Source organism: Myodes glareolus, chromosome 2 (assembly GCF_982192425.1).
Source record: "Myodes glareolus chromosome 2, mMyoGla1.1, whole genome shotgun sequence".
Classification (NCBI taxonomy): Eukaryota; Metazoa; Chordata; class Mammalia; order Rodentia; family Cricetidae; genus Myodes; species Myodes glareolus.
The window spans coordinates 9,005,384-9,032,730 of record NC_142027.1 but is presented as its reverse complement, the minus strand read 5'-3'; the positions used below and the strand labels follow the sequence as shown (position 1 = coordinate 9,032,730).

The following is a 27,347-nucleotide window of genomic DNA, read 5'->3' as shown; positions in this document are numbered from 1 at the left end:
ACCTGCCTCTGCCTCCTGAGTGCTGGGATTAAAGGTGTGTACCACCACCACCCGGCTTGGACCGTTTTACAGAGCAGTTTCTGTAATAAATATCTTTTAATACATAAAATGTTTTGCATGACAAAAAGGTGTGTGCACATGCCTGCATTTGTATATGTGTAACACATGTGTTTGTGCATGCTTTCTTTTCCCTTTCTCCTTTTTTGTTAAAAGTTTACTCGTTATAGAAAACTGGGAGGACCTGCATGCATCACCTACAAGTATGGTAAAGCCTGTGTTCTCTCTAGCTACTTAGAACGTCTATTAGGGTTTGTCACGTATTGTCCATTATTTCTCTTCTCCATAAAGTGGTTGAGCATTGTCTACATCTACGGTCATTGTGATCATTTAATTTCGTACTTTTCCAATAATCCTCCCCACACACTATTTTCTTTTTGTTGAGACAGGGACCCAGTGTGTAGACTTAGAATTCTCAGAAGCTTTGCTGTCTCTGCCTCCCACACCTGGCCTTTATGAACAGCGGTTGGAAGGTTAGTTTAACTTTCCTTCTCTGGGCTTTCCTCCACATGAACATTCAACCAAAAGGCACACCCCTTTTCATGGTAAGAATAGAAATAACCAGAAGGTTGAGAAGCTAAAGCTGGAATGAAGAATAAGGTGCCTGTGTAATTCTTAGCATGAGGGGTCAACTCCTGGTCAGTCTCCATTAGCCAGCCTTCCTTCTTTCCTTCCTTCCTTCCTTGGTTTTTTGAGACAGGGTTTCTCTGTGTAGCAGTCCTAGCTGTCCTGGAACTCACTCTGTAGATCAGGCTGGCCTTGAACTCCCAAGTGCTGGGATTAAAGTTGTTTACCCCCACCACCCATCTAGACTCTTTGTTTTACTGAGAAACCATCAGGAGCTAACCCATGCTTGAACTTGACTGTGGAGGACCCAGTTTGTCAAAGGCTGCAGCATTTTTAGTTAGCAAACCCTCCTTTTTTGTAAGTAAGCCCCTTTATCAGCTTTCCATGCCGTGTTCTCTTGCGGCAGCAGTCACCTTTATTCCCCATCTCAAGAACATGGCTTGAGTCATCTAGCCCTTCCCAGTGCTGGAAATTCACCCTACTGCTGCAAATGAAACCTTTTTGTCAATTTAGATCTGAAATGTACTTATCCCCAGCAAGGCATAAACTGAGTCATCGGGGTATGTCACTAAAAGCTTCCTTCTGTACCTGTTTTACAAAGGGGTCAGATCACATATGAATGACACACTAAATTTGCAAAATTTCTGCATAATTCATACTTAATATGCTTCTAAATGTTTTTTAAATACCCTGCGTATACTCAATGATACTTGGTTTTGTTTTGTCCAAGTTTCTGGTCCCCAAATGAATTCATGGAGTCAGATTTCTGATGCAAATTACATGAGGGTTTTAATAATATTCAAACTTGAATTTGGACTCCATCTCCACCACACCAATTCAGTGGGTGAAGGAAGTGCAGCCCCAAACCCAGGGAAGGGATAAACTTTTAATGCCGTAGTCAGGGGCGTCCTGTTGTTTTGGAATTGGGTAAGGAGTACATAGGATAAGGTAGTTTCTGAACCCATTTGTAAAATGAAGGGGCCTGCTTGTTGGGGCTTTCTGTCCTGCCCAGTTCTCACAGATGTTTAGCCCCAAAGAAAATCACACGGAGTTCTCTATAAGTTATAAACTGATTGGCCCATTAACTCAGGCTTATTAGCTCTTATGACTTAATTAACCCATTATTCTTATCTATGTTAGCCATATGGCTCGGTGCCTTTTTCAGGTGGCAGATCACATCCTGCTTCCTTGGTGGTCTGGTAGCAATCAGCTTCCTCCTTCCCAGAATTCTCCTGTTCTCGTTGCATCACCTCTACTTCCTGTCTGGTTTTCCCACCTATACTTCCTGCCTATCCAATCAGCATTTATTTAAAACATGATTGACAGAATACAGACAATTCTCCTGCACCACCCATTGGTCAGCTTTTGGGCATGAAAACGTAACAAAGAGTCATTAATAATTGACTAGGTATCTTCAAGAACAGGATTCCTCTCAAGAACATCTGGACCTTGTCGTATTTTATGACCCTGCTCCCTATCTTCTTAATTTTTTAGGGCGTCTGTTCAAATTCCTGCTATGGCAGCACATTTCTGGAGCTGAGATTTCCCACCCCCAGCTCATTATGTGGCTTAAGATGAAGCCCTTCTTTAAAATGGAGTTTGCAAAGTCAGGTCCTCACAGTCTCTGTATTTTACCTTTGTAGTTGCTCTCCACTTGTAGATCCATCCACTTCCTCCAATCATTTAGAAATGTGTGCCGATGGTAGCTCAAATGATGTGTGTTTGCTGTTAAAGCATTCACATCAAAGAGACATGGGTGGGAAGAGTTGCTTGCAGCCGCCTGCAGCACCTGCTAGAGATCAGCGTGAGCCCTGCACTAGTTTGTGTGTTCCTTCCCAGGTTTATTTTCACTTCCTCCACTCTATTAAAGATTTCACTTGAACCAGTACTTGAGTGCTGAGAACTGATACCATCTCAAAGGATCTCAAAGAAATGCGATCCAGTGATAACTTTGTTTCCTTTATACTTCTTATCTAATCTGACATGAACCTCCTTTGAGAAGTGTCCATTATGAACGCTCACAGGTCAGACATTCATCTTCCTTGTCAAGTGTTTCCTATCATCCTCGAGTCTAACTTTGTTGCTTGACAATTTTACACAGGTACCAAATGTTACCTCTCTCAGTCTCCACCCTCTCCCATCCCCCTCTTTTCCCACATTTGTGTCTGTTTGCTTTGTGATTTATTGAGTTTAACCAGAGTTGTCTGTGATCTGGGTTTGGAGCTTTCCATGGGAACCTGGTCCAGTCTGAGAGCACTTGGTTAACTCCATAGCACTTACACCACCATTACACAGGTGAAAACATCTTGCCCAGGAGGTTTGTTTGTTTTTGGTTCGTGGGGTTCACAAATTGTAGCTACAGATATTCTCCGTCCTACTGGTCCCCTGAACCAGGTTTTCTCTGCCCACCTGTTCCCAAAACTGCTTATACAATAACTACTCTGAGGCTTAATATTAGTTACATACTCTTTGGCCTATTAGCTCAGGCTTCTTATTAACTAACTCTTACATCTTAAATCAACCCATTTCTGTTTATTTTATCATGAGGCTCGTGGTTTGTTACCTTACTTCATGGGCGGCTACATGGCAACTGTCTGACTCTGCTTTCTTTCTCCTGCATTCAGTTAAGTTTTCCTTCCTAGCTATATTCTGCTCTGCCATAGTCCAAAGTAGCTTTTTTATTAATCAATGGTAATAAAACATATTGACAGCATACAGAGGGGAATCCCATAACAACAGATGGATAAGAGCAATGGTGCATTTTTCTCCGTCAACAACCTGCATTGCACATTGTAGTAGGAGGCCTCTTGTTTGTTCCTGGCTGCTCAACCCTGAAATAACCACACAGAAACTGTATTAGTTAAATCACTGCTTGGCCCATTAGCTCTAGCTTCTCAATGGCTAATTTTTACATCTTAATTTAACATATTTCTATTAATCTGGGTATCGTCACATGGCTGTGGCTTACTGGCAAAGTTTTGGCGGGTCTGTCTCTGACGGTGGCTCCTTGGCTTCTCCTGACTCCGCCTTCTTTTTCCCAGCATTCAGTTTAGTTTTCCCTGCCTACCTCTGTTATGTCCTGCTATAGGCTCAAGCCAGCTTTCTTTATTCATTAATGGTAATCACAGCATACAGAGGGGAATTCCTGTAGAAAGGAGCTGCGGGCAGGCCTGCTTTTCATCCCGCCCGGCTCCTGCACGGCTAGCTTAGTCCCAGAAATAATAACACACAAGTTATATTCACTTAAGCACTGCCTGGCCCATTATCTCTAGAGAGTTAGTTACTGACTAACTCTCATATCTTGATATTAACCCATTTCTAATAATCTGTATCACACCACGAGGTGTGGCTTACCGGGAAAGATTCAGCATGTCTGACCTGGTGGCTGGCTCCATGGCGTCTGGCTCATAGCCCTCTTCCCAGCATTTTGTTCTGTTTACTCCGCCTACCTAATTTTCTGTCCTATCAAGGGGCCGAGGCAGTCTCTTTATTGACCAATGAAAATAACACAATAGACAGATAACCCTCCTCCATCATTTCCCCTTTTTCTGTTTAAACAAAAAAGAAAGGCTTTCATTTTAACATAGTAAAATTACACATAACAAAACAGTTATCAAGCAAGAATTACAGTCACAATATTTATAACTATATCTTTATCATAATAATGGAAAACTATAACTACGACTATCCATTCTTTAACTCCATCAAAGACTCCAGAAGGATATATTACCTAAGTAAACCAGAAGTAAGCAACTTCCAAAACTCTGGAAATGACAGAGACAAATTCCACATCAGTACCTTGTAGAACTTTGAAAGCTAGACAACAGGGTTGACGTTTCAAGCTCTGTTCTCGCCTGTTTTCTCTGTCTTGCAGCAAGGCACATGGTAGCTTCAGCAGTGGGGTCACATCCTCTAATTCTGATGGACAGACGGTAGAATTGGTAGTTCTGTGCTGCTATGATAAGGCTCCGCAGCCAGAAGACCTTATGGAGCAGAGTTTAAATTTGGCTTATGATTCCAGAGGGGCAGATATGACAGCAAGAGCAGGAACCTGGGAGTTCACATCTTTAACTGCAAGCAGATAGAACAAATAGGAAGTGAGGGGATACGATAAACGCTGCACCACCCAAACCTCTCCAAACAGCAGCCACACCCGCCGGCCAAGTATTCAAATACCCGAGCCTGTGGGGGCATTCCTCATCAAACCAGAACAGCTAGGAGGGCTGACTAAGATCCTGTATGGTTTGGGGCTTCAGGGCCTCCCAGACTATGGAGATGTCCCACACTGGGACTAGGGTCTGTTTAGTCATCCATTGCTCCTACAGTCAGCATCGTCTGGAGTCTAGATTAACTGATGGCACACATCAGAGTCAGTTCTGTTTGGAAAGAGAGATAATGAGCCCTTGTGATTTAACTCTTAGAAAGAGTAAAATTTTTCAAACATGATACGATATAATTTATGATACTGTGGAGGTCAAGGTAATACATTAAAATTTTTGTTTCACCAAGGGATACAATAGCGCTGGTATATTTAAGTATTTACCAAGCTTTATTTAAAGCCAGAATTGAGGCAGACACTTTCCTCAGGATATTGTAAAATTTGCTCTTAGTATCTTAGGAGTATTGATTGGTCTGGAGGTTGAAGAGGGAAATAAACATTTATTTTAAGCAGGCTTCATTGTAGTGGCACAAGGCTAAAAGAGAGTAGTAGCTTCCCAGCCTGTGAACAACAGAGGAATCACAGCCTGTAAACTATAAGAAGTAAGCAGGAAGTGGTAGTGCATCCTTAATCCCAACACTCTGCAGGCACAGGCAGGCAGATATCTGTGAGTTGGTCACCCTCCTGACATTGCAGACTCTGCAGGCTGGATGAACAGGAGGCAGAGGGAAGACCACCTGTGGAGAAAGGGCTCCTATGTCTGTGAGATGCTTGTATGTAGTCAGGGGTCTTCTGTCTCAGACAGGAGCGTGTTTGCAAAGGTCTTAGACCTGCTTGGAAATTCCTGAGTGTGTTCAGGTTTAGTCGTCTGTATTCCGTTGGCTGTGTCGTATTGAGGGGGAGAAAGAATTATTTCACCAAGAGTTGCTGTCGAGAGGAGTTAGACATATTGGTCGTGTTTAGGAAGAACCTAGCACTGTAATCATATACCAGCTGTTAAAGGTTCCTTATTACAGTGGCTCTTGAAAGGTACAAATAAGACACTTAAAGTTTATCTTTTATCCTAGCCATCTGTCTGACAAACTCTTTCTTCTTTTGTGTCAAAGTTGAGAGGAAAAAAAATGAATATCTGAGATCTGAAGTATTGGTTGACACCTCTTTGTTTCTAAACCTATTGGTTTCCCAGGCTATTGTGTCTTGCTGTATACTACAGCCTTGCACTTTCCGCTGAATTCCTTCTGTCCATTGAAGGATAAAGCTGTCAGTTCCTGTTGGTGAGTGTGGGAAGTAAATTCTCACTGTCTAAAATTTCTGTGTGTAAATGGATTTAGTCGCAATCATAACTGTTTCTCAGTCTGCTCCTGAAGAACAGTAGATCCCTTGGCTTGTTAAAATGGTTTTATTTCTAACCCTGCAGCAGTTTTGCCCTACTTATTTGTACCTGGGCATGGAAATCTAGAGGTCTTACCTTGTCTTACTTGCTACTTGCTACACTTTGGAGGGTAATCAGAGACTTGCATCTGCGGAGCTTGAGATACTGCGCTGACTGAACCAGAATCTAACTAGCAACGTGATTAAATAAATCAGTAGCTAAGCGGAAGCAAGATGTTTACATTCTACCTCTGTTGCAGGCGTGTTATTAGAATCACTATAATTAGATTTTAAAAATGTAGACCGTATTTAAGCTTTTCACAGATGAGTGCTATATAAAAAACAAGGTGTTGTTAGCATCTCATTTCTTTTTTTGTCTTTGACACTAGAAATGTATGTTGCGTTCTCTCATTTCCTGGTGTACGTTCTAATAAATGTTTTGAATTTGTGGTCTTGGTTGGGATGCTATAAAATCGTCCTGTCCTGTTTTTAGTCCTGAGCGATGAGTCTGGGTATGGCTAAGTTAATAGCAAGGTAATTAAGCTGCGTGTGCTGAGTGCCCGCCTGCATATCCTCTGGCATCTCCACTTTCAGGGTTGGGTTACTGTTTACCGTAACACCTTTCACCGGGACTGGGCAGTCTGAATCAGTTTGCCTGTTGTCTGGCTATCTGGTGCCAGTGTTTGTCTGCTTCTGCCTCTCCTCTGCCCATCCCCTTTTTTTAAATTCCAAGAGGGATAAGCTCTTTTCCAGCTTCCCTGGGATGCACATAGCCACGAGCTTGTCACACAGTAAGACAATCTGATACATGTAGATTTTGCCACCTTCAAGTTGTAGGATGTGAAGACCTAAGGATTTGGGCTGGTGGCTTCTTAGGGGCGGAACTCCTCTTTTCACAAGTATTTTTTTTTTTCCTATTCATGGTTAGGCTTTGTTATGTTTATGTTTAGATCTAAATAAACACTTAGGATAAACACTTAGGATCAAATGAGATGACTTATGGAAACAGCATTCAGAATATTTAAGTAGACAGTTGCCAGTGGTTTCTGGAGTGTTTGAAAATGGCTCTCATTTTATCTACAACTTGTATCTTATTTATAACACCTTGTTTTTTAAAGGCCCTTAAAAGCCAGCAATCACAGGCTTTGATATAGGAACATAAAACAAACACGCAGCCTCTGATGTTGACTGAATTTGTTTGATTTTTCAGGCCAAATAAATGAAAAGTGTTTCTGAGAATAGTGTGTGCTATTGTGTGCAGATTGAGGGACCTTCCAAACATTTTGACTGTTGGTATTCTAGCAGAATGTTTATGGGATGCGCTACCTAGTTTCCTAAGGAAGGAAGGGAGGAAGGAAGACAACTTGCCTCCTGTGTGTTAGGATCTTCAGCTGAATGTTTTGATTGTTTTTTTATTTTCTTGAAAAGGTGTAAATTCAGTCTTACTAATTGCACTTTATAAAATATACAATAGTATATTTTTCTCAGAACCATGGGTAAATGGTGTGAATATCATGTGGATGGTCTTATATACAAGGTTTGAGAGCTAATAGGTCATTTCTGTTCTATTCCTCGCAATATGTTTGGTATTAAAGTACGTTGTAAAATCCTTTCTTTTTGTTTCGATGTTTAGTTATTGCTTTTAGCAATGAGAACTGGCTTCAGACCTTCCTGTAATTTTTCACTCTTGGAGGAATCAGTAGGGAGAAACCCTTGTTTATTCTGAATTTATGTAGGTAATGACTTAGTGGCCACTAGAGATGAAGGGGTGATCACATGGCTCTCAGTATTTCATTCAATACACAGCTTCCAAGTGTCTATAGCTCAGCCACGTGACAGATGCGGGGAATCCCAAGGACAAACCTTGCTCTCAAGGGAATATGAGAGTCAGTGAGCAGCAATCTGCAGCCAAAGTCTACACCAAGAGCTCGCAAAGAACACAATAGAGAAAAACTTTCTAGACTCTCCCCAGGACAGAGGACAGGAGGGAATCAGGGAGCCTGGGCATGGTTCCACAAGGGAAACCACTCCCTCTGGGGCTACTTGAACAAAGCCACACCTCTTAATAGTGCCATTTCTTATGGGCCAAGCATTCTAAAGGGGCCATAGCTGGTTCAACTACCACTGTGTGTGTGTGTGTGTGTGTGTGTGTGTGTGTGTGTGTATGAGAGAGTGAGAGAGAGAAAGAGAGAGAGAGAGAGAGAGAGAGAGAGAGAGAGAGAGAGAGAGAGACTCAAAGAGAGACAGAGAGACTGGAGGTGCAAACACCAGTTCATAGCACTGAGCTAACAGTAGTCTTGCTGAGGACAGGCCAAGGGCTTAGACATCAAAAACGAAGGGTGAGGAACTTGTGATATCTTTCATGATTTACTGTCAAAGGTGAGGGGATTCTTCCTAAACTACCTTAGCAGAATGTCTCTAAAATCAACCTAGACATGCCGAAGACAAGAAGGAGCTGAGGGAGGGGCATATTGAGAAAGCTCAAAGAGGCCTGGCTTAAAGTTGGTCCAAAGAATCAGGGTTAGGAGCCCTCTGGGTTCAGTACCACTCTGTTTAATACCTGCATTTTTTTAGATGAACTGTCTGAGGCTTAGAAGGAAGCTAAGTAACACTCATGAGCTGCAGCTGGAGTGCTTTGTCTCTGGTTAGGGTTAAATATTTTTCAGGTTAACCTTATGACTGCTGCCTGTGGTGGCTTCTTGTCACTGCCTGCTGCGAATGGAGAGAATTGTTCCTGCCAGTGCCTTCCCAAAGGTGTGATCCCTCCTGGAGCAGCTTCCTTAGGTTGTGCTGTAGTAGGAATGTAAGTGTTAGCCACTTTATTGAAATGGAGCACAGATGGTGAATCTGTACCAGCCTAGATCCAACTCTGCTTTCTTTAAATACGCAACAGAAGAACTTTTTTTTTTTTTTTTTTGCAAAATTTCTGTATGTTGCCTCTTATAGGAGGGAAATGAAAAACAGGATTTCAGATGTTCTCAATGTAAAGGTTAATTTAAGTCATTAATCGACAGTCTATTTTCATGGAAAATTCCATAAATGTGGGTGGATAATCCTGTAAGCCCTATGAATAGTGACTGTGACTAATTTTGAGTGACTTCATTCAGTTTTCTGAGAGTAATAAAAGGAGTGGCTTTTATAGCTCCAGTTCTCTGCAGCTTCTGTAGTGTGTATTAAGAGAAGAAACCAGCTTGTTTGGCACGTGGGAGACTGAAGCAGGAGGATCTCAAGTACAATCCCATAGAACGATCGTATCTCAGCTCTCGCTGATGGCAGGGAGGGGCATGTGTGGCTTCCTTTGGGATGCCTTCCTTGGCTTCCTTATAGGCTGGTGTTGTGGCACCTGCCTTTGATCTTTGAAAACCAAAATAAATGAATTAAAGAAGATGAGTCTTAAATTCTTTCATGTTACCTCCATTCATCTCCACCCCTTCTTTGAGACGGCTTTCTACCAAGCCCTGGCTGGCTCTCCTGGAACTCACTGCATAGACCAGGCTGGCGCAAAAACTCAGAGATCCTCCTGCTTCTGTCTCCCCAGTGCTGGCATTAAAGGCACTGACTTATATCTGTATGTCAGGTCTGGGGCTGTTCTGGACTTGATTGCCGCACCTGACACGGCTCCCTTGGCTTGGAATCAGGTTGTGCTAACTGCGTGCTCCACCGTTGGTGGAGTGCTGCCCTGCACTTCCTTCTCTGTTGCTTTCATTTCTTTTCCCCCAGAATGTCGGTGTCAAATGTGTGTTGCAGTGTTTAAGTCCTACCGACTGCCCTTCATTCCCTAAAGACAGTTCCTACTCTTTCTGTGAGAGACATTGGTTTTTCCTCTGGGCTTTCAGCCTTGGGGAAGTCCCCAGTTTAGGGAACCTCCACAGGTTCTCTTGTTTGATCTGATGCACATGGAAATAGTAACTAAATCATTGTTTAAGCTCTGGATTGTTAGTGCATATTTTACAACCTACCTAGCTTTTAGTATTTTGCCTTGTTTTCCTCTTTGTTTTCTAAAATAAAGTCACATAAGTCTGTTCTGGGTGAGAACTTTTTAAGTCATGTGTTTGGTTACGTGACTGTCGTAACCTTTTCTGCCCTGTTGAGCACACAGCGAGATCACTCTTTCTGTTTCCACACGGGGTTTTGTTGTGTGTCATTACTCTCAGTTCTGCCTTTATCTTCCAAGTGCTGAGTCACTAGTGTGTGCCACTGTGCCTGGTTCAGGAGCTAGTGATGGCTCTGGATAAAGTAGCCTGCTGCCAAGCATGATAGCCTGAACTCTTAATTCTTGGGACCTACCTGGTAGGAGGAGAGACCTGACTCCCACAAGCTGCCCTCTGACCTCCATACATGACTTCACACAGCCCATGCACAAAGTGTGTGTGTACAGGTAAAAATTAATTAATAAGTATGTATAAAGGCACAGATAAATAAATAATTTCAAAAAAATCTTTAAGTGGTGCTGTAAGAGAAGAATACTCATTGTGTCCCGGCCGCCCAGACCTGAATAATCACACAGAAACTATTAATTACAGCAGTGCTTGGCCTGTTCGCTCTGGCTTCCTATTAACTATCTCTTACATCTTAAATTAACCCATTTCTACTAATCTATGTGTCACCATGAGGCTGTGGCCTACCAGTAGGTGTCTTTCTCCTTTGTCAATTATGTGGCGTCTCTTTGACTCCTTCTACTCTCATCTCTATATCTCTTCCAATCTTGCTATATTCTGCCCTGCTATAGGCCAAAGTAGCTTTATCCATTAACCAATAAGAGCAACACATATTCAGAAGGACTTCCCACATCATCTTCCCTATTTAGTCTAAATAAAAAGGAAGGTTTCATTGCACGGAGGGGCTGCTTGTTCATCCCAGCTGCCTGGCTAGCTTAGCACTGAAATAATCACACAGAAACTCTATTAATTAAATCACTGCATGGCCCATTAGCTCTAGTTTCTTATTGGCTAATTCTTACATCTTAATTTAACCCATTTCTATTAAGCTGTGAATCGCTATGTGACAGTGGCTTACTGGGTAAAATTCCCAGTGTCTGTCTTAGGTGGATCCATGGTGACTCTCTGACTCTGCTTTCTTCCTCCCAAAATTCAGTTCCATCTTCCCCACCTACCTAAGTTCTGCCCTATCAGTCCAAGGCAGTTTCTTTATTCATTAACCAATACAAGCAACACATAGAAAGAAAGACCTCCTACACCAAGGTTTTAACTTTTACGTAGTTAAATTACATATAGTAAAACAGTTATCAAGCAAGAATTATAGTGGCTAAAAATATTTAATCTATTTACATTTGGCAAATTAAGTAAAATATTCTATCTTATTTTTCATAATTGGCCCTCCCACCAGTGCTGAGAGGGCTCTCCTTAATATCAGGAATCTCTATTATTTATTTATTTATTCATTTATTTATTTAGGTTTTCCAAGACAGGGTTTCTTTGTGTAACCTTGTGTCCTAGAACTTGATCTGTAGACCAGGCTGGCCTTGAACTCCCAGAAATCTGACTGCCTCTGCTGGGATTAAAGGTGTGGCCACCATGCCCAGCTAGGCATCTCTATTTATTGATTTTTCTGGCCTTCGTTTGTTGCTTTATGGTAAGTTTTTCAAGGTACAGTGCCTTTAAGAAAGTTGACTATATTCGTAAGTAAAATTTCCCTCCTACAGAAATTTGATATGATCAACCGTGTTGTCTCTAGAAAAAGGCTTTTCCAGAGAGGGAGTGAGGGTTGGTTTTATAATGTCCACATTTACAGGAATGATATTTAATGGTTTGTGTGTCTAATAATAATAGTGGTTTGTGTGTCTAATAATTCCGTGCCCATAATTAAAATCTTCTCAGTCTTACCTGGAATCCTGAAGCTTAGTAGTCTGAATGAATTTTGCAATAATGAAATTAGCTGCAGCAAACTCTTGATAGAACAAACCTGCTTAAAAGTAGAATTTTAGATGTATTAGATTATATTTAAACATGTTTACCTAAATAGAAAATCAGTTTACACAAAGTATTTGGTATTAGAAGAATTTGGACCTTTCTTAAGAAGTACAAAATTGAGAAAATTTGAATATTTTTCTCTTCTTTATTTTGAGTCATACTGTCTTTGTGAATTTTTTTTAATTTAAATCAGAAACTTTGTTATTTTCTTTCCTGTGCTTTAATGGATCAACTTAAAGAGCGTGTGGCAGGCATGGTGGCGCTCACCTTTAACCCCAGCCCTCAGGAGGCAGAGGCAGGCGGATCTCTGTGAGTTCAAGGACAGCCTGGTCTACAGAGCGAGTTCCAGTACAGCCAGGGCTACACAGAAAAACCTTGTCTAGAAAATTAAAAGCCAAAACAAAAGAGCACAGTCCCCAGTGGCGGTGACAGCTACAGTGCTTCAGCTTCTCCCATTTTCTCAGCTCCAGGCCGTTTGTTGTGTATCTTCATCAGGTGCAGTGACATGAAATGTTGGAACCTTTGTCCACTGCTTGCAGAAATAATCTGGTTTTCTGTGCATTTTAGTGATATTAATGCTTTGAACACCTTTAGTCCTAAACCTTCCAAATAGTAATAAATCTTGTGCGTAGAGGTGTGTGGCGCGCTCCTTGACCAGCAAGCAAGAACGACCACGAGTTGAGGATTCTTCCCAAATCACACTTTATTGGAGCCTCTCGGTTGAAGGGAGAGCGGGGAGCGAGAGAGGGAGCGAGAGAGGGAGAGAGAGAGAGAAAGCGAGAGAGGGGAAGCGAGAGAGAGGGGAAAAGCCAAGCTGCTTTTCTAGGGTGGAGGGACTCGGATACTGTCCTAATTGGTGAATACCGTTCTGCTGGTGCTCGGGGCCTCGGGATTGGCTAGGGACAAGGCTCAGTTGTGCAAATGCAGGCAAAGGGTATTCAGCCCCACGCGGCAACTTCAAAAGGATTTGTTTACCTCCAAGCTGCAGGACCTCCAGTGCCATTTCGTTTACAGAGGTGCTCTATGTCAGTTAGCAGAGCACAGCCTTTTCTGCTAATGACTGCCTTGTTCTTTGCCTCCATTCATGGTTAGCAGTGCCTTTTGCTGGTGTTCGATTGCAGGTGTACCCGCTCCCTCTTGGACTTCACCCCTTCATCAGCATGGTAAATAGTCTTCAGCTGTAGCAGGAGGCAACAGCATCTATGTCTGATCAGATTCCTTTGTACCTTTTCTTGTTGCCCTGACTAGACAAGGGTTTAGCAGCCTAGAGAGATTTAAGAGATCACAAAGCATCTCCCTTGAGTTTCCACAGGTTCTAACTGGCTGGAGAGTCTAATTGTCGTTACTTCTTATGGTGGGGCCACCTCTGTGAGAAGTCAACTCTGTTAAGTGTTTGCAGGTTTCTCTATCATGTGTCTGTTACTGATTCACTGCACACACTCAGTGTAATTCCAGTGACTTAATTGTCAAATGTTTATGATGATTGGCTCTTTTATAAGCTCTTTTCTGTGTGCGTGTATGGTGTGCGTCTGTGCCTGGGTGCCCATGGAGGCCAGAAAAGGTCTCAGATTTGTGGAGCTGGAGTTAAAAGCAGTTGTGAGCCACCTGACGGGGATGCTGGGAACTGGACCTGGGTCCTCTACAAGAACTGTATGTGGTTTCAATCTCAAGGAACCCTTACTATCTCCTATTGGCTCGTTTTTTGTTGTTTGTTTGTTTTGGTTTTGGTTTTTGGTTTTTGAGACAGGGTTTCTCCGTAGCCTTGGAGCTTGTCCTGAAACTTGCCCTTGTAGACCAGGCTGTAATTGAACTCACAGAGATCCCCGCCTGCCTCTGCCTCCTGTCTGCTGGGATTAAAGGTGTGCACCACTACTGCCTGGCATTTTAAAAGCAGTGCATTTATGTTTCATTTCCTTTCACGATACTTCTCTGCCTATATAATGCATCCTTGTTGCAGCTAGCAGAGTGTTTTACTGAAGTAAGCCAAAGAATCCAAGAAGTTGGAGTGTTGTGGAATCACCTTGCATGCAGGGTGCCTTCTGTGTAGCAGCTGAATAAAGACTCTAAGACCTCCTAGGACCTGCTCTTCTGTTTTTGCAGCTCAGCTTTTAGCCAGGCTTGGATGCTGGTCTGACTTTTCAAAAAAACAAACAAACAAACAAAAACTAGATAGTTCCTTTTGAATGTTACTTTACAGTAGTAGGTGATTCCTTTGGACTGTCGCTCTACAGTAGCAGGTGACTTGAGTGTAAAGAGCTCAAGAGGAGACTCACTGTGACTCATTTTTCTCAGAAACTCCGTCTCCTTTGGATGATCCCTCATTTGTCGCCTTTGCATTGCCGCTGTGTCCTGTTTCCTAGTGATTCTCTTCTTCAAATATTAGAATAAGGGCAATTTAGGAGAAGTAAAGTTCAGATCTGCTTATGGAAGTGCTCTAGGCAAGAGAGCCCAGCATTCCTTTGTGGGAGGTAAGCTGGAAGAAAGAACTGGTGAGTGTTGCCAAGTGACATGCTGACAGCTGGCCTGGCAGTGATTGCTGGACACTGGTCCTTCCTTCTTCCTCCCCCAACCCAGACACATAGACACACACACACAGACAGACAGACAGACAGACAGACAGACACACACACACACACACACACACACACATACACACACATACGTTCTGGGTTTGAAATCCTGTTCCCTTTTAGAAGGGACTCACTAGTTTTCCAGACACAGTGTTAATGTCTCTAAATCTCCTTGCCCCTTTTCCCTTTAATTAAGTCTCCACTCTTCAGTTTTTAGATCTAATTTGTAGTCAGCTGTGTGCTCCTTTACAGCACGTATAGAAGCCACATGACAATACGGCATTGATCAGGTTGCTATATGTTTGGGAGTTGTCAGTTTCTTTGTCTGCTTATTGTCTGACTTTCAATATCTTTTCTCCGTGTTTCTAAAGAACTCTGTATACCTTCTGCCTGTGTGTGTCATCTAATGGGGTGACATTCTGCTCTTTGTCCCTCTGCTCAAATAACCATCACAAGACTGGAATTTGTGAGTCTTGCTTACTGCACAGGGTATAGTCCCTTCTTTTTGTTTCTGCTCATAGCAGACTTTCTCAAAAAGATTAGAGCTTTTCTCTCAATGTTTTTGTTTATTCTTTACAATTTTACATACATACACTATGTATTCTGATCCCCCTTGCACTCCTGTTTCCCTATTGTCTTCATTAAAAATACCTTTTTCCTATTATTAGTTTTGGTTTTGTTTATTGTCCCACAGAGTTTGAGTACGCCTGTCTGTGTGATCTTGAATTTGGAACAAACCATCAGGGCTGATGAGCGCGCCATCACTGTACATCTGGACTGTGCCTCTCCCAGAGTCTGTCTGCTAACACACCGGGACCAAGTGGTAGGGCCCACTTTCCCTCCAGAGCCGACTATTAGGAGGCTGACTTCTGTGCCAGTGTACACTGCTGCTTTGAGTTGGTGGTTGCCATGGCCATGTCTTGCTTAGCAGACGGTATTTCTCAGCCCCTCTCCCTGTCTCTCCATAGTCTCTGGCTCTTACATTCTTCTGCCCCTCTCCTCGGTGTCCTGAGCTCATAGGGGTGGTTGGTGTGAATCTCTTGTCTAGGTTTTAGCCTTCAGCTCTTCTTTATTCTCAGCATTTTGTGTAGCCATGGATCTTTGCACTTTCTTCCATTCCCTGCAAGGAGAGGCATTTCTTTTTACTGCTGGGGCCTTTTTCTGTGGGTGTCTAGGGGGTGGTTTGATACTGTATCAGTTCAGCTAAGCCGTCTTACCTTCCCCTCCCCAGGGTCTAAGACCTCTTCAGTTGTGGGTTTTGACCCAGGTTTGACAGCATTAAGGTGGATACTCATGGAGACCGAGCCTCCCATCTCACCAGGAGCTGTTGGATATTGCCTAATAGTCATGCCACCCTCACACCAGAGGGCACTTCTTGCCTGTCCTCTTATTATTCAGGGTGTTAAGACATATTCTTCTGTTTCTGCTCAGTGTTTCATGACTGCAAAATTTATATTGATTTCAATATTCTATTTTATAGGTTCTTTGACTTAAAATTATAAAATTTTTATGACTTTGAAACAGTTTAAAAACTCTGTCTCCTCCCCGTTTTATCTCCTCTGTCTCTCTCTGCTACAGATTGAATCCAAGGACCTCTTGTATGCTTGGCAAATGCATTTTACCACTGACCTATAACCTCAGCCACTTACTGTTCATGAAATGAGTAATTATATTACCTAATACCATAACTGACTTTCCTGCTGAGCCATCTCAGTAGCCCATGAAGTATTCTTTAACTATGGGATGGAGAGGTTCCTCTGACCCTTCATCTTTCTAGCCAACCAGCCTGCCATTTTTAGGGAACAGTCATTTAGTCGTCAGTGTTGCTGGGCGACTGTAAACTTGAAATAGCAGGAGGAAGCATATAAATGTAAGCCACTTGTAATTGATGCCTTGTCCTGTCGTGATGGTAGCATGTCCCAGTGGGAAGCTGAGGTGCAGCACTGCCAGTTAGAGGACAGCCTGGGCCACACACGGAGACCTCATCTTAAATACCAAGAACAGGAGACATAGCTCAGTGGTCAAGCACTTAGCTGACTTGTGCAAAGCTTGTATGCCCGTGGCCTGGAGTCCCAGCATTACCGAACACTCTACCAGGAGTATCTTTGTACTGTACTGTAGTGCTGAGACCACGTGTCTGTGTGTTGCACGGAGCTGCTCCTTTGTTCCTGGCCGCTTGTTCGTTTCCCAGCTGCCTGGCAGTTCAGACCCTTGAAATAATCACACAGAAACTATATTATTTAAATCACTGCTTGATCCATTAGCTCTAGCTTCTTATTGGCTAACTCTTACATCTTAATTTAACCCATTTCTATTAATCTCTGTATCATCACATGGCTGTGGCTTACCTGCTAAAGTTCCGGCATCTGTCTCCAGAGGGGCTACATGACTTCTCTGACTCTGTCTCCTTTCTCCCAGCATTCAGCTTAGTTTTCCTGCCTACCTAAATTCTGCCTTGCTATAGGTCCAAAGCAGTTCCTTTATTTATCAATGGTAATCACAGCATACAGAGGGAAATCCCACATCGTCTGTGTGTGTTCAGCAATGGGTCAGTGGCCTCCTTATACTGAACAGCCACCTTCCGCCTCTCCCTGCTATGACTTCTGTTCTGATAGTCGTGACAAGCTTCCTTGTGTTTGTAAGAGGATTATTTTGTAAGGTTATTCATAAGGAATATGTAATTATGAGATTTATTTGAGGGATTTGCTTTCAATAATTAAATGAAAACTTAATATATGTTCATAGTCTACTTTTTAGTCTTTGGATCATTAAGCCCAAATTAGCCCTTGTTTGGCATATTAGAAATGTGCCAATTATATGAACTACGTAATTATTGATTCTTCTTCAAGTATGTTTAAAACTAGTTACAATTGTTTAATATAAATGAGATTTAAAGGTTGTAATGATGTCAATAATTTTGACTAGAAATTTTATTCCTCATAATTAAAATTTGCCTACATTAAATTGTCAAATTTAGTGTTTATGTGCTAGAACCAAATCCCTAATTGTACATTTAAATTTTTAATAATTATTAAATATTTTATGTTCATCTGTATTTATTACAGGCAGACATTTCAAATACAGCGACAAGTCTATTTCAGCATGCTTTTCTCATCACAAATGGTGTTTATAAGTAGGGCTCAGCATTTGGGGCTTTAGTAAGAACACCAGAGCCCCACAGGTCAGTGTCTGTTCTGCAAGTGTTCAGTGATTAGCCCTCCTTTCTAAAGAAGAGACAAGAAGCTTCTCACATATCCTAGCAATGGTTTAATAATTTCGACATTATCCACACTCTGAAAAGTCCCGTTTGCCCGGTTTTTCATTTCTTAGTATTTAGTTTGTTTTCTGTTTTCTTTCATAGATACAGGAGACTTTGCCTTACTCGTATTACCTAAGTCTAGGCTAAGTATTTACTTGTCTAGGGTGTGCACAGTTCTGGGTTCTGTTCCTAGGAGTGCTCTCTATCCAGAAGTTTGAAGCCCGGCAGCATGTTTGCTGTTTTAGGAATTTACCCACAGCATGTACTATGTGCTTTGTGCAAAAGAAGATAACAATTTTATTTATATTCCTTGGAAAAAGGCAGAAATTCCAGGTGTCAGTACTAGTTGCCTACAGCTGGGGAAATTTGGTTTCCCTTCTCTCCTCAGTTTTCCGAATTCACTCCTGTTATCTTCTGTCCGTTTTCATCGATAGACAGGAATTGTTGGCAGCCGGGCTGTAGACATGGCAGTGAGCTGTAACTATTTCAGAAGAATTTGTTTGTTTTCTGTTTTTCAAGACAGGTTTGTTTCTCTGTGTAGCCCTAGCCGTCCTAGCACTTGCTCTGTAGATCATGCTGGGCTCAAACTCACAGAGATCATCCTGCCTCTGCCTCCCAAACTCTGGATTAAAGTTGTACACAACCACTGCCCGGCCAGAAGGATTTTTTTTTCTTAGCAAGAATTAATCAACAAGACATCCAACTTCCGTATAACAAATGCTTACAATTTCAGAGTGTGCACCTCCATCTGAGAAGTGAACACTTGATTTACCGCTCAGTGTTCTAATGGCCGTATACTGCCTCCCCTCAGTTCCTTCTCTGGGCTGCTGTCCTCGGGTTTCATCTTCGTCCTCCGTTCCCTGGCAGGGTCTTCACAGACTGTATCAGCGTCCTTGTCTGCACTCGGCTCTGCCCCGACTGCTTTCTAGGACTCAGTACTTTCTGATTAAGTTCTTTTTTTTGAAAGGTCATAACCACAGGCTGTGGAAGCACTGGCTCACTGTGCTGTCTGTGCAGTTCCCCCATGGAAGCGTTTCAGTGACTCACAGGCCCACGATCGGATTAACCTGGCTGATACACATCAGATGTGCTTCAATTGCTCCTTAGTTCTTTTGTGATGCCTAACTGTCCCTACACACGCACACACATTTCCTTATTAACTCTCACTCACTGACAGCTCTTCAGTAGCAAGGGTCATGTTAGTAAATCCTCAACTAAGCCAACTCAGTTTCTTTGGGCCACTCTTGACCATTATCTAGATTAGGAGAGGACTTTGAGTTGTCCTTTGAATGAGATAAGGCCTACAAACCAGCTTTTAAGATAATCTTAAAGTGTTTCAATAAAAAGATAAAAACCCGAGCTGAAACAATAGTTCTGGGCTGCTGTGCAACACTAGTGAAAAGGCCAGCCGTGGAGGTGTTTACTGGTGACTCCTCTCCAGCAGTTGGGTGGGGGGCAGAAACAGATGGAGCCCTGCAGGTTGTGCTCAGGCTTCCTTATGTGCGTGCACATGCCACACACAGACAAACTCACACATACACTGAAAACCCCTGGTTCCACCTTCTGTTTGTATGTTGTCTTTAAAAAAAATCTCGAGTTATCGTATGACATACTTGGTTTTATTATGACATTTCACGCGTGTTTACCATCATTCTTTGTTTAGGTTTAAGGGTCCCACTCCCTTAGCACTGCCGCCCCTGGGATCAGTGACCAGCTGTGTAGCTAACTACAGCAGTGTGTGTCAGCCTTCTGCTTTCCACCCCCAGAGCAGCTGTGCAGCTCTCCTCAATCCGTGCCAACACAGGGCACGGTCAGACGTTTTCACATTAGACTGTGGCAGAGAGTGGCAATGGCTTGTGTTCCCCTGGTGGCGGATCTGTGGGTCGTCATTTTGTGTGCTTGTTGAGTTGAAGTTGCTAGAGTCCTCTGTGTCTGCTGGACATGGGCTCCATGCCTGATGTATGTGTTATAAGTGTTTGTCTACTGTGACTTGGGTTTATTCTTCTTATCTTTGCTATCTGTGTTGAAAGAAACTGACCCAACAAACAAACATATCTTTCAGTCTTTAAAACATCTTTTATTTAAAGCTTGTGTGTTAATTTTTGTGTTTGATGACATTTGGGTCAGTGTTCTTTCATTTATTCTTCAGGGTGCTGCATGGCTACGGAGCTGGGCTTGCTCACCAGTAACCTATGCAGTTTTGCCAAAAATCAGATGGCAAACATGTATGGCCAACCTCTAGGCAGCCGTTCTGAGGTTCTTGACTATTGTCTTGTAGAAACTATTGGAATCAAATGGGGTAGCGCCCCCATCTCCTCCCCCTCCGTTCTGTTCTTTTTAATTCTCAGTGGTCCTTCTATTTCTGTATAGTATGAATGACAGCTTTCCAGGTCCCAGATTACAGGTCTTGGTATTTTGATTGAGATTGCTTGAAATGCTCAGATCTGTTGGAAGAGAATTGCTGATCTAACAAATTGAACATTACAGTTTATGATAGTAGTTTTCCATTGGTTAGGTCTTCTTGAATTTTTTTCTTAGTAATATTTTGTTGTTTTCAGTATAAAGGACCAGTGTTTGCTTTGTTCTAAACAGGGTCTCACCTGTATTCCAAAGTACTTAACATTGACACCATCCCCCTTAGCCTCCCAAGTGCTGCGATTGCTGGTGTGTTCCATGTGTCATTTCTTTCCTGTAATTTTTGAGCAATGTTAGAATCTTGTGGTGCTAACTCAAATTAAGATTATTTTTCTTTAATTTTTTTTTAGAGTTGTTTTATGTGTTAGGGTACTTGCCTGCGTGTAAGTATGTGTGCCCGTGCATGTCTGGAGCCTACAGAGGTCAGAAGAGAGCACCAGAGCCCCTGGAGATAGATGGAGTTGTGGATAGTTCTGAACCACCATGTAGGTGCTGGGAACTGGACCTGGATTCCCTTTAAACACAGTGCTCTTAACAGTTGCTCCATCTCTCTACCCTGCGGTTACTTCTCTTAATTTCACTTTATAGTTACCTCTGTGCCAATAGATGAGAATTTAGTTGATTTTTATTCGGTACATTTGCCTTTCATTCTACAGCTCTTCAAAGTTTGCTTACTATTGTTTCCTAAGTTTTCTGGGGTTTGTTATATTGTGAAGTGTGGTGTGTGTGTGGTGTGGTGTGTGTGTGTGTGTGTGTGTGGTGCGTGTGTGGTGTGCGTGTGTGGTGTGTGTGTCTGTGTAAGTCAGAGGACATCTTGTCTCTCTTTTTGAAGAGGCTTCCTACAAATTGTGTTTCACTGAGAGATTTTAAAAATTCATTATTAATTGTTGAGTTTTATGATAAACTTTCTCCTGAATCCATGGAAATCATCATATGGACTTTCTACTTTATGCTAACAATAAAATAAATTATATTAGTTGATTTAAATTGTGTTTTGTGAGTGATTTTGCATTTGTATTCTAGGAGTCTTGCTGTACCCATTATTTATTTTGTGCCGTCTGGGTTTTGTATTAAAGACAGGAGATGAATAGCAAGTGCTGTTTCCTTTCTGAAGAAGTCCGCCTGACTTTTGTGTTGTTTCTCCCTCAGTGTTGATGGAATTCTTTTTGAATTTGAATCCATTTGAGGCCTCTTTTCTCTCGTTTTCTGTAATAAACACAAGAGGGTTCAAATGTCTGTTTCCCCTTGTCCACATGCAGTGTCTTTAATTAGCTCCGAGAAGCGCTGTCTCCTCCGTCACTGTCATCGTTAGGTCGTCTCTAGCCGTCCTCTCTGTCTTAATTTTGCAGACTTGATGAGGACCATCTTCCTTTCTAAACAATTTACCTCATCCATTTCCACTGCTTTTTAAAGAGCTAGATTTTAAATTTTCGTGTTTTATTTCTTCCCTGTTTGTATTTTTATCAATTCTTCTGATTTATATTGCTTTTCTTTTTCTAGACTTTTTTCTGCTTTATTTAATGATGTTATCTACGGTAGTGTTGGATCGTATCTGTAGCTATCCTGGTATTCGGAAATTTCCATTCTTTTTAAACCATCTTCTCTTTCTCTACTGAGACTGTGTCTCTTCCCTTTCCACTTTAGGCCCATTTTAGCTGCTCTAAAGACTCCTGAGGTAATTTCCACATTTTTGTCATTAGGGAGTTGACTACGTTAATTATATATATATTTTTAAGTTTGCTGTATTTGGCCACTTTTCTCATTGTTGTGACTAAACACTTGATAAGAAACAACTTAAGGAAAGTTTTATTTTTGCTTGCAACAAAAAGTGGCAACAAGAGTGTGAAGCAGTCGGTCACATTCGCATCAGGAAACAAGGGGAAGGATGTTGGTGCTCAGTTCACGTTCTCCTTTTTATTCCAGGCCCCAGCCCATGCTCTGGTCCCACCCACACTGAGGGTTGTCTTCCACCTCAGTTCATCCAATCTAGACATTTCCTCATGAACTTGCTCAGCATCTTGACTCCCAGGTAACTGTAGATCCCCTCAGGTTGACAGTCAGTATCAGCCGTCACAGCATGTCTCATAATTCTCCCAGGCATGTGGTTTCGTGCTGTTTTCATTGTCCTCTACAGAACGCTGGCTGTAGGTTCCTCCAGGTTCCCGAGTTAGGTTTGCACTGTAGGCTCTCCCTGGTTTCTAGTGACTTTCGTCCCTGCTGCGTCCCTACTGCAGCGCGTTCACAGGCCCAGGCACTCGATTGAATTTCTCCTTTCTCGGCTTCTCGACACGCTACAGGGTCCTTGTTTGTTTTGCCCGGAAGTACTGGATTTCTGTTGCAGTTTTGGCTTCTGCACTTCACTTCACTCACTAGCTCCCTGTCTGGGGCCCATCCTGGGGCAAGGCTCATAGACAACAAAATGGGGGACCTTGGTTTCTCCTCACAGCCTATCCTTGGTAGCTGACCTTCTGTACTCTAAACAGTTTTGGTTCTAATAAGGGGCCAGAGGCCCAGCAGCAGGCTTCGGTTGCTGCAGCGGAACCGGGAGGCTGGCCTTGTGATGTCTTGTGTGTGGTCACTTTCCTGAAATGCACTAGCTCTTTAAAAATGATTTTTCAGATTTAGTAATAAGATGGTCCCTGGTGTCGTGCGTGCTTGTAGTCCCTGCTAGGGAGGCTGAGGTGGGGATTGTGAGCTACAGATGTTCAGCCACAGACTGCCCAGGAAGGACAGTGCCTGCAGTAGTGTGTCCTGTCTCCCCATCGGTCTGTCCCGCTTTCATCTCAGGTTCCCCGGGAACCTAGAACTTGGCAGTGACTGGCATTTGAAGGACTTCGGTTCAGGAGGAAAATGTGGGAGGGTTCCAGCCTCTTCCTTAGGTCAGCTTTTGATGGTTAGGTTAGTGAACAAGGCTGGGAGGCACACCTGCATTCAGTCCTCAAAGTGGCTTAATTTTTATTAGATAGCTTATATACTAATAGAAGCTTCAGACCAGTGACCTGAAGCACTCTGAGGTGTAGTTAGGGAGTGGAAGAGATAGAAACTGGAACCCCAGAGTGGAGTCTGCGGTTGTTTGCTTGTCCCGTGGCAGATGTTCAGTGCAGGGGAAGTAAGCACAGCTGTAGCTCTACTTCCCCCTCCCACAAGCTGTTTATTGCTGGAGAGAGCCACAGAGGATGGGAATTCATTTCTGTGGTAAGCAGCAATTATTCTTCGGTTCTCTAACAGGAACGGATAGTATACTTTGGCCATGAGAGTTACTGTACTCTTGACTAATTTTGACCCTCTCAGGGAACTGTGAAATACTTAAAGTAAGGCATAACATATTTATAAGGATGGTGTGCATGAAAATGTGAAGAAGCTTATTGTAGAATAAATGTGTGCTTATTAAAAAAAATAGTTTCCTTTTAATGCTTAATATTAAGAGTGCCCTGACTATAACTTAAATTGATGGCACCTCAGTTCTCTCTGGAATGGTTTTTATAACAAATGTTGGTTTCTTGAAGGTTCATTCAAATTCATCTCAAAAATGATTTTTCCTGGTTACATTCCAATTTTATAGTTCCAATCACTTTTATGCATCTTGTACTGCCTACAAGTTTTGTAATTTATAAGGAGGTAAATAGATCCTTTTTCTCCAGATCCGTCACTTTATTGTACAGCAAACCTAGCTGCAAAAGAACAGCATGCTAGTCTGAATCGTGTTTATTCCAGAAAAGTCTAGGGTAGCTTAGTGTTAACTGACCAGTCACTCTAAACCAGTGTAAGGGCTAACGTGTAGTTCAGTGTAGGGTACTTGCTGGCTTAGCGTGTGCGGCTCAGATCAGTTACCAACATGAAAAGAAGAAAAACCCGAATGCTAATAAAAGGGAAAGTACACGATTATTTCACAGGCAGCTCTGAAAAAAGCTTCTAAATAACTGGCATCTGTTCCTTAATAAAAACATTAAGTAAAATAGGAATCAAGGAAACTACCTAAGCCAAACTGCACCAAGTAAAAGCCAGCCACCGACGTATCCTGAGTCAAAGGTGACGCGGGAGTTACTTCCATCCCAGTGTTTCATAGTTCTAGGTGCCGTAACGGTAGATGAAACACATTGGACCTGAGATACTTATTTGCAAAATGAATGACCCAGCAAGGAAGTGAGGGAGTCTGGAGTGGCTGGGCACAAAGAATTTAATCACTTGTCTTTATTTGGGAGCAAGAAATGGAGGGTGGAGGTGAGCCAGACAGCGTGAACATCAGATTCTCTAGTGTGTGTTAAATAGTTGCTTTAAAAATCCAGAGCTTACTGGATGGTAATGGCATATACCTTTAATCCCAGCACTCGGGAGCCAGAGCCAGGGTGATTTCTGTGAGTTCGAGGCCAGCCTGGTCTACAAAGTGAGTTCCAGGACAAGCTCCAAAGCCACAGAGAAACCCTGTCTCAAAAAACAAAACACAAAACAAAACAATCCAGAACTCAGTCGGGCATGGTGGTGCACACCTTTAGTCCCAGTGCTCAGGAGTCAGAGGCAGGTGGATCTCTGAGTTCGAGGCCAGCCTGGTCTACAAAACTATTTCCAGGTTAGCCAGGGCTACACAGAGAAAACATGACTTGAAAAACAAAAAAAATTCAGAGCTGGGCCGTTTTGGGTAAGAAAGCACACGCTGTCAGTCACAAAAGCATTGTTTGGGAGTTAAGTGAAGGAGCATGCTTTTGGGAAACGATGGCACTTGCAGATGTGCTGAGTGAGCAGAAGGGGAGGACGCGAGTGGCAGCTGCAGCCTCAGAGAATTGTCATGTCCACTTCTCAGCTGGACTGTCAGACCTCCGCGTAATGTAGCCGCTTTGCCGCAGGTGTGTTCTGTCTTCCTGCCGCATCAGAAGCGTGTCACTCATACAGAAGACCTGTAGCAACAGAACTCAAGAGTTCAGCGACTCCCACAGACCGAAGGATGTGGAGTCCAGGCCTGAGTGCCCAAGAAAGATCAGGATTGGTTCTTAGAGTAGAGAGGAGCTACAGCCATCTCGCTTGGAGACTACAGTGTCCCTGCAGACAATGGCTCAAATTGGGAATTCTTTCAGTGTCCTGTCCAGGTCTCCATCCTGCCACAGACAGGTGGCCACTTTGGTCTCCTCTTCCTGGGAGAGGGGAACTGGGATGGGAGAAACCGCATGGATAGAGGAATGAAGCGGGTCTGAGAGTCAAGTGGCCACTTGTGGCTATGTACTCTGTGCAGGGCCCTTAGTGTAATCTAGCCAGAGCGTAGATGGTGGCAGGCCCCTTCTCACCCTACCCAGCTTTCTCTGCTGAAAGTGTGCACGTTTGAGGAGCCTGACATTTGGAAGTGTCCTGAGGAAAGGGACATAGCAACCTCCCATCCACAGTTAGTGTAAAGGAGTATCTGGGGTCACCAGAGGGGCACTCAGCGCAGTCAGGCAGCCAGCGATAGAGGAGGAACCAGAAGGAGCAAATTGTTCAAGAAAGAAGAAAACTAAAATGCGAATCGGTCAGAAGTTGGGCGTCCGTGAGCACTGTAAAAGCGTGGACGGGTGTGGAGGACGGAAAGGGCCTCCAGAGACTTAAAGAAATACTTGAAAGAGACTCCACCATCATGGAATTTCGGGCGTATTAGAGAGAGAACAGTGTACTTTAAAGCCCGTGTTTCTGTAAACTTTGGTTTTGCTAAGCTGTTTGTGTCTTCGCCGTGCAGAACTGGCGTCTCTAGCTGGTCTCCTGCGTGCTGGGATTATCATAGACACAGACTGCCACATCTGACTAAATTTACCGAGAAGTTCTAATGAGTGCCTTGTATTCTCGTTGGCTGTGGAAATTTACTATAACAAAATTAAATTAGGTACTCTATTTGTTACTTTTCTATTGTTCTGGTAGAACATGATGACATAGGCAACTTATAGAAGGAGTTTACTTTGACTTAAGTTTCCTGAAGGATGAGAGTCATAATGACAGAGTACAGGTGTGATGACCGTGAACAGGAAGCGGGCAGAGTACAGGTGTGATGACCGTGAACAGGAAGCGGGCAGAGTACAGGTGTGATGATTGGAACAGGAAGCGGGCAGAGTACAGGTGTGATGATTGGAACAGGAAGCGGGCAGAGTACAGGTGTGATGATTGGAACAGGAAGCGGGCAGAGTACAGGTGTGATGATTGGAACAGGAAGCGGGCAGAGTACAGGTGTGATGATTGGAACAGGAAGCGGGCAGAGTACAGGCGTGCTGACTAACCTAACTAATATGATTACAAGTTTGACTATATAAATTACTATTAATCTGTAATTTTTAATTATACAGTTTTAAATGAGCTACACAAATACAACACCTTAAACAAGAGCAGATATACATACACAGTGTAACAAAATTGACCTTAAATCTGTATCAGTAGACCAAGATCCATATCAATGCAAAGTATTCACCTCTATATCAACCTCTCCCTTTTGGGGGGCGGGATTGACTGTGACCATTAATTACTTATAATCAACCCCCTTTAAGTGAAAACAAACATTTATAAACAATCCTTTTGAGAATTTGGGTGTAGTTTTCTCCAAATTATTTCCTGCTGTTTGTTGGGCAAAGTGTTTTTAGGGTTCATGGAGACCTTTCAGGGTGGGGGAGTCTTGCTCCATCAAACCACAATAGCCTGGAGGGAATCCACAGGTTCTCATCTTCTGTGGAAACAAAAGCAGAACCTCTTTTCCAAAGTAACATATTCTTAGACTCAAATTTTGAGGTCAAGATACCTTTAAATATATATATATATATATAGCTTATCAGCCCCCAGGATCAAATATTTTTTCAGTAGTTAACTCATTACTATTACTCAGTCAAACTATTCAAAGAAAACACAATAATATACATTGTGTTTATTATATATACTCTCTGTGTCTTTTCTATTTTTGTGTGGCCTTTTTTTATTATTACTTTTGCTCCTTTAGCTTATCTGCTCTCTTTTATATTACTTTTACTGTCTTTAAAGACTGTTTTCTTTTTCAAAGCTATTTACTTCTTTTTATAACT

At 42.6% G+C, this 27,347-nt stretch overlaps 1 protein-coding gene and 1 long non-coding RNA gene across 5 annotated transcripts in view; one reads left to right on the top strand and one right to left on the bottom strand.

The window, feature by feature from the left end:
- Itsn1 (intersectin 1) overlaps positions 1 to 27,347 on the top strand; it is a 189,439-nt gene that overhangs the window by 27,044 nt on the left and 135,048 nt on the right. The gene's annotated exons all lie outside the window — the stretch shown is intronic.
- On the bottom strand, positions 3,283 to 4,353 carry LOC148122903 (uncharacterized). Its single transcript, XR_015734976.1, has 2 exons — positions 3,979 to 4,353; positions 3,283 to 3,455 (listed from the first exon to the last, which is right to left on the bottom strand). It is a non-coding gene; the product is annotated as an uncharacterized LOC148122903 (long non-coding RNA).